At 41.0% G+C, this 8,117-nt stretch overlaps 1 protein-coding gene across 1 annotated transcript in view; it reads right to left on the bottom strand.

Moving 5' to 3' along the window:
- Positions 1-8,117, bottom strand: part of LOC102078817 (zinc finger protein 665) — a 1,047,781-nt gene that overhangs the window by 167,460 nt on the left and 872,204 nt on the right. The gene's annotated exons all lie outside the window — the stretch shown is intronic.

Genomic DNA, 8,117 nt, shown 5'->3' with positions numbered 1-8,117 from the left:
CAGACACAGTTATCACAGCTTGTACATTTTCTTTTTACACATATATGTAAGCATTGAGCCAAATTTAGTAATGCCAACATATTAAAAGAACAATGTTTGTCTCTTATATATAATACATCTGTATATACACTGTCAGAAATACTTGTCTTTGAGTGAAGATTTAAGGTGATAGGAGATATAAATAACTGCTACTTGCATCCTTGACCCAGAGTTCAAGCTCATATCTATCTATCTAGATATATATATATATATATATATATATATATATAGATAGATAGATATATATGACAATACATATAATATTGTCCATATTATATTAACATTACCACAATGAGATGACTTTAGTCTAATGCACAACATTAGCTAATTGTTTACTAACTAATCCTGAAATGACTGTTCAGTACAGAAATGAAGCCCAACTATTATGTTTTACAGTCCTGTGGTCTCAACTAATCAACGTGATGTCATGACAAAAACGAATGACCAACAAAACATTTTTTCTCTTTCATTTCTGTCACACAAAGCTGTATGAAACGTTTCTCGCGGTTAGTATCATGGTTGCTAGGCAACTTGAACAGTGCAACGAAGGCTAGACCGTCCCATTTCACAAGCCTCTCACTTCCGCACTTCCCGTACTTGTAGTATGCACCGTACGTAGTACGCATAGTGTGCGTACTTCAAGTATGCATACCCTGAAAAAAATTAATAAACAGCCATTGGGCCTTTCTCAATATGCGTACTTGTGCGTACTTGCGTTCTTGTGATACGTCATCAGTTGGAGACCAAGTACTGTTCCAATTCGAAGTACGCATCAAGCCGAGAACACGAAAAAGTCCCGGATGTGTTCTCGCTCCGCCCGTTTTATCGAGCATGCATCGGTGGTGACTTATGTGGACTTGGTACAGCTAAATATCCCAGAATGCATTTCGTCCAAAACTCAAACGCAGCAATGGCGGACGAGAGGGGCTAAAAACTTTTAAATATTACTCTTTCTGGGTCACAAAATAAACTTTTAAGTTATTTTCAAGCGAGAATGTAGCTGTGTAAACTTCAAATATCTGCTTGATTTATCAATATATCATATATTTCCAAACGCGCTCCGACGTTTTCGGAGACGACTGTGACCCGCCAGCTCCATAGCAGACAGCGAGGTCGAGGATTATTAGAGCCGGCGAGAACAGCGGACTCCCGGCACATCGTTTTCAGCCCCCGCTCCCCCCCGCGGTCTTTTCGCTACTCAGGTTAAAGAAACCCCAGCAGCTGTCTATCGTATTGAGTGTCCACTAAAATAAAAATAAAAGCGTTCTAACATCTCACCTGCTTGTTTTTATTAAGGTATGTAGACGTATGTACATGTACACTATTTTTATTAATAGAGATTTCACTACTGAGGTTAAAAATGATATAAGTCACTTAGATCACTTCTAAATTTTACCGGTTTGGCTGTGATTAAAGTTAAGCTTCATAACATATTACTCACAGTTAATTTAAGAGGGGACGGCAGTAAAAACTCCGGACCTGTGACATCATCAAGTACGCTGGTGTTCCAATTGTACAAATCGCGAGTCCGTACTCCCGTGCGTTCTCGGCCAGTACATACTCGCCGAGAACGCGAGTATGTACTCGCGTACTTGAGAATTGAGAAAGGGCCATTGACTGTAGAAAACAGGGACGACGCGACAGCTCCCCAAAAATGAAGCCAAAACGTCTCTATCGCCCCCTGGTGTCTGACTGCAGTATAGGTCATAAACCCCGCCTCCTCCATGTTAGCGGATGGGACTGGGGTCAGACTAAAATAAATTTATTCTCCTTAGATAATTTTTTTCCAAAGATTCTTTCTTTTGTTATCAATAGTTATCATCACGCTTATTGATGTCCAAGGGGTCTCCTTTCCCATAAGTTTGATTCTAATTCTTACCGCGGTGATGTTAAATTGGGATGAAACGTCATCATAACAGCTTTGACTGACAGCTGCATTCACGGAGAAACTAGCGTTTCTCTGTCAGGGAATAGCAGATAGAGCATAGGCTCTGAGAGGAGGGCCAGCATTTACGTTACGAAAACACGACCGAGTGTTTTACCCTGACAGCCTGAGGTGTTCTTCGACAAACTGGACTACCTGACAGAAGGACCCGAGGCCCCACTACACTTTTTCGGTAAGTTTTGTGTTTGTAAGCTAATCCGTAACTACCGTCCTTAGCTAGCTCCTGAAACCTAGCTAGCTAAAATGAGCACTCAGCTGTCAGGGTTCGTTTAGCTAATCTGTGAAGGTGAATGAATTTACTAAAGAAATCAAGAGAAACGCCCCGGCTGCTACAAGTATTATACTGTAAAAGCAACAGGCTGCACCCTGCCTCAGCTCCTGTGCAGAGCTGAATATCAAATATATGCAAACAACAGCGTGTTTTCAGTCTCTTGCCACATCTGTAAAGACAGTAACATCCTTTTTAAAAGCTTGTGTTCAGTAACTCCTCATTAATCAGGAACTATGGAATAAAGTACTGTAGTGTACTGTAATACTGAAAAAAATGTAAGAGAAGAACTTCAGATCCTGAGTGTGTGAGGACAGAAGAATCAGCTTTATTTCAATTTTGAGGGATAAAATTTATATCTGAGTTTGATGGTTCTGTTCTCTTTGTGATTACAGGAGCTGCCCTCAGATTCAGACCTCAGCACCACCCAGTGACAGCAGACAGATCATCCAACATGTTCACATGTTAACTGCAAAATGAACTGATGAAAACAGTGCAAAGGTTAAAGTACCACATGTGCTGTAGTGAAACCTGCAGCTTTATTCATAAAGTTAAAGACAAAAAAACAAAAGGATTAATCACTCATGTAACTGTGTCACTATATATCAGCATTAACAGGACCTCAGTTTGGTGTTTCACAAAGCTGCTGGTCTCAGACCTGCACAGTTTCAGTTTTAAACACTTGATGTACTCAGCTGCATGAAGACCATATGAGATCTTCTGTAACACAATTAAATAAAAACTGATGAAGGTCAAAGGTCATCACTTGTATGTTGAACTACAAAGTTGTCATCTGGAATTCTTTCACAGTTTTTTGCAGCTAGTGTGTTATTTACCATAAAGTGATTCAGAGTTATTCATACCAGAGTAACCAGAGTGGATCATATATTTTTAAATATATAACTTTCTACAGGACTGAATATAATATCTTTATGTAAAAGTCTGGAGCCTCTGGGGATTATCTGAGTATTTATAACATTACACAAACCAAAGGTCTCCATCACAGTGTTGATGAAATGCTGGGTTTATCTATCTCCTGGGGCGGGCCTACAGAGGAGTGCTGAAGATTTCCCTGTGAGGGAGCTGCTGGTGAAGATCATGAGTCCTGCTTGATCAATGCAATGAGCTTCAGTGTTCCTGGTGTTTCTTAAATGAAGCCTCTCTCAGTGGGTCAACAGAACTTCTGGCACAGGACAGCTGTGATGAAAGAAAGGAAAGAAGTTTCTCCAAACCTCTGGACCCATGAAACCCAGCTTGGTCCTGATGGTCTCCCTCACTAATTTCTCTTCTCCAGAGTGAATGTAGCTGTTGATATAATATGGATTATTATTAAATGAAAAGAACAAATTAGACTACACTACTGAAACGTTCTGCTGCTGTTTTTAAAGTCTCCATGTTACCAGGATGTAGAGGGCTCTGAAGATTTAAACAGTTTTAGATCCATTACACTCAGTCTTATGTTAAAATCTCAAAGGACAGCATTATATTTTTGATATTAACAGTAACTGGGCCTCTGTAGAGTGTGCAGATGATCTCATCGCTGTCTAAAAATGGATAACAAACATAAGAAGTGCTGAATCCTTCAATAACACAGACAGAGTAACAGGTGTACAGCATTGCTAACTAGCTAGCTATGCTAGTGGCTAATCTAGCAAACGAATTAACAACAGTGATTTTAGAGCTATAAGATGATAAGCTGTGTGTCTTTTTTTATAACAGTGACATGGTTGTATTTATCTTAATTAAAGGAGTTGTCAGTTGCGGTAAACCAGCAAAAACACTGGAGCAGCCAGGCAACGTAAAAAGTATAGGGGGGCGTGTTTGCGATCACGTCACTCAAACAGACATGCACACCACCACCATCAACTTCGCTAAATTGCCAATGAAAAACATTGATCAGGCAGCTGTGATTGAGTAGCAATGTAAATCCAACTATTTTCACAGTTGTTGTGGTCGTGATGATGTTGTGAGGTCACATGGAAAAGGCTCGGATGAGCTTTCCAAAGTTCTACAAGTGCCTCCATTGCTTGTCTCCAGGTCACACGCTGCAGTGCTGTGCTGCTCCGTCTTTTTCACCTACGTTTATGTGTTTGCGCGTGCGCAATGTGAGCAGCTGCAGTGACACCCTCTCGACGGTCGTGAGGATTTCAAACAGGTTTGAAATCCTAACAGTTTGAAATCCTAATTAAAACAGGTTTGAAATCCTAGGGTTTGAAATTGACAGGTTTGAGATCCTCCTCACCAAGCGATTGATGATCAGGAGCTGGTCGTGAGGTGTTAATCGCTTCTTGTTACCCCACGTATACTACACGATGCACGACGCACGATGAAGGCCAAAATCGGGCCCATCACCAAAACGGTTGCACGACTGAAAAATGGGCTCAAAATGGGCCATAAATCGCACAGAGTAAGCCCAGCTTTACGTTGCTTGAAGATGTTTCACCTGTCATCTGAGAAGCTTCTTCAGTTCTAGGCTCAAATGGTGGAGAGAGTCCCCACCCCCAAGAGGAACAATTGACCTCCTAATGATCCTCTACCTAATCACATGAGCCAAGTTATGAAAATTATGGGTGTAGGTCACAATCAGCCAAGGTTTCGGGTAAACTTGGTCGTGTCCAAATTCATGGGTTGCATCCTCCTGAGGACCTGGTGGATGACGAAGAGGTAGTCAGGAGTAGGAGAGACCCGAGGCAGTTGCCCCGGTCCGACTGTCAGGTGAACTGAACTTCAGGTAATAATAATGGATTGGATTTTATATAGCGCTTTTTAAGTCACCAAAAGCACTTTACAATGCCACTATTCATTCACTCTCACATGCAAGCTGCAGTTGTAGCCACAGCTGCCCTGGGGCAGACTGACAGAAGCGAGGCTGCCATATCGCGCCATCGGCCCCTCTAGCCAACACCAGTAGGCGGTAGGTGAAGTGTCTTGCCCAAGCACACAACGACCAGGACAGAGAGCCCAGAGATCGAACCGGCGAGCTTCCGGTTGCAGATATGCTTCCCAAGCCCTGAGCCACGGTTGTAAGAAGTTATGACCTGCAGTCTATCTGGTTCAGATATAAACCAAGTTTAGGTGTAGTTTATTTATGTTGTGCTGACTTTTTACAGTCACTTACAATAACTTGTACTGCATACTAGCTAGCATGACAGAGTTTCTATACAGCTGGGTGGATGCTATGATGTTACTGATAATGAACATTCTTTTATTCGTAAGGTTAGTTAGTAGAGTTGCCAACCATCCTGTAAAAAATGAAATCTTACCATATTCTGTTAAAATATTACGTGTTTTGTATTGAACTGAAAAGGAACATAGTTTGTGCCGTACGTCAGCTAGAATGGAAGAAGACACAGAGCTGGAGTTATTCTGTCTTTACGCTGCAGCTGCCTCTTCTTCTCTCATTCTCTCCGCCTTACTCTGCTGCTGCTACTTCAGTCATGAAACTGATCAATGATCCGCTGATCGGTATTACTGACGCAAGTCGCGTCTCGCTTGTTTGCTTATCGCCCACTTTGTGCCAGAAAGAGGAAAGCAGACGACGCTGCGTTTAATTTTGAGTATCAGCTGATGTTTGCTGGAGCCACAGCTGTAAAAGCTGCTGGTTATGATATCCGTTTGGATATTTGGTGAGAGGGAAACATGAAGATGAAACCATGAGATGAATCATCAGAGCAAAACAGGTGATGGTGAAACAGGTTTACCAGGTGACATGAATGAGTGGAAGAGAAGTTATGAACGATTTTTGGTCAATTTTTTGTCCCAGTCCAGCCCTGATCTTAGCCAAACTGATTTACTCAGGAACAAATAAAACACTGAAATAAACCAAACATTAACACTTAGAAGGTATGTAAGTGACTTATATATCATGTTTAACCTCAGTAGCGAAATCTAACTAAAAATAGTGTACATGTATGTCTTAATAAAAACAAGCAGGTGAGATGTTAGAAATCTTTGATTTTTATTTTAGTGGACACACAATATTACAATAGACAGCTGCTGGGGTTTGGAAGAGAACTGAACAAATATTTTAAATAGAATCTGATCATTTTGAAGCAGCCTTCAGAATCTCTGTTTCTATTGGGTCTGTGCTTCAGTAGACCCCCTAGTTCAGAGACTTCTCACCCATGAAGAAAGACAACAATGTAGCCGGGTTTTATTTGCTAGCAAGGGAGGCTGATCGGAACCAGGCTCTTCGAGCTGAATGCTCCTCACCGGTCTCCTAGCTGAATTCAAATAAACAGCCTTCCATGCAGCCTTTTTCTTGAATACAGCTGAGGTTTACACAAGCGCCACCCATCGTAAAAACCCCCGTGGTGTGTCAGGCCCTGTATGTGTGTATGCATGTGCGAGAATGTGTGTGTGTGTGTGTAAGCGCCAGACATCTGCTTTACATTTTTATTTACAATTGAGTTCATGTTTGTTTTATAATTCATAGATTCATTACATAAGTCAGGATTAATAAATGTGAAAATATATGTGTTTACATAAAGTAATTTTAGGTTACTGTTTTGGGATTGGAACCTAAAGGGGGTACCTCTCACTTTAAGGATGTAAGTGCAATAGTAGCATGAAACCCTGTGTGAGAGGGAAGGGGAGGAGCATGGACAGAGAGGTTAGGAGTCTCACGGTTTTCTGACCGTGTGCACAGGTAGTTCTGGATTACTGCTATTTTTTGGAACTTTCATGCTTTTTAGAAAGGAGTTCATTGTTACATCCTCAGTTTGTAATAAATAAACAGTCTTCAAATCATAATGCAATTGGAAGCATTTCTTTTGGAAACCAGGAACACGCGTCAGCCATAGACTCCCTTTTTTGAACTTGGTTTATTGGAAATTACCCTACAGTGTGTGTACATGACTTCCTGCCACACAATATCTCCTTACAATTGTTTAACCACATTTCCTAGTTACCTAGTTAATGTCATCTCCCCACACCGTATACGGCTTAATACGATTTGTAGTTGAGTGTTAAATTGCATTGCAACTGATCGGGTATAAAGTACCAGAGAAAGTAGATTTATTGTTCTTTTGTTGTCAATGACTTTGGTCTAGTTCACAAGCTTTAAAAATCATGTCGACGTGCAATTTATGTATAGTTGACCGGGAAATTAAAGCAGCGTTCACTTAGACTATTCCAGCACCCCTCTCAGTGGTACATCCCTCCAGGTAACCATTGTCTTGTACAGTAGAGCGGGACATTAGATTTACTCTCAGCGGAATTGACCGGAGAAGGCATCAGTTCATGCACTGCACTGGCCTGCACCACGATTAGTATAAGGTAAGATTGAATTATTTTTTTCTATTCGTTATTTCCACGGTTGCATATGAATAACAGTAAAAAACTTGTTAATGTACAGTTTCGAACAAAACGTGGGAGCCCGAAATTGTGTCTACTTTCATCTTACAATCCGGCAACAAATAAATTGCACTGCAAACAAAGTCTATCAACAAAGAAAGCATTTTCATTTCATACTTTTCCGTTATATTCCCTTACAAAGCTAGCTTTAACGCTTCGAGGGTTCCTTTGTTCTTGCCGTCGCCTCAGCGCTTGACCCAGACTTTTGCTCTGTAGTTGCTTTTCAGCATAGTACTACAAAAAATTGTAAATCTGTGATATATGATTGATAAACATTAAGGAGAGCACCCGCTTCAATTCGCACTCAATTCACGCTCACCTAACTGCACGTTACATGCTCACCTAACTTGTGTTTGCACCTTTTGTCCACACGTAAATTGCGTTTTCGTTAACTGAAAACTGAGATTTTTAAAGACGCCTGCCAGGGTGGATATTTTTGAAAACTCCGTTTAAGCATTTACGTGTGGACGAGGAAAAATGGAGAAAACGCAGCGTCAAAGGTGTGCGCCT

Source organism: Oreochromis niloticus, linkage group LG3, assembly GCF_001858045.2.
Source record: "Oreochromis niloticus isolate F11D_XX linkage group LG3, O_niloticus_UMD_NMBU, whole genome shotgun sequence".
Taxonomy (NCBI): domain Eukaryota; kingdom Metazoa; phylum Chordata; class Actinopteri; order Cichliformes; family Cichlidae; genus Oreochromis; species Oreochromis niloticus.
This window is presented reverse-complemented; position numbering and strand designations above follow the sequence as displayed.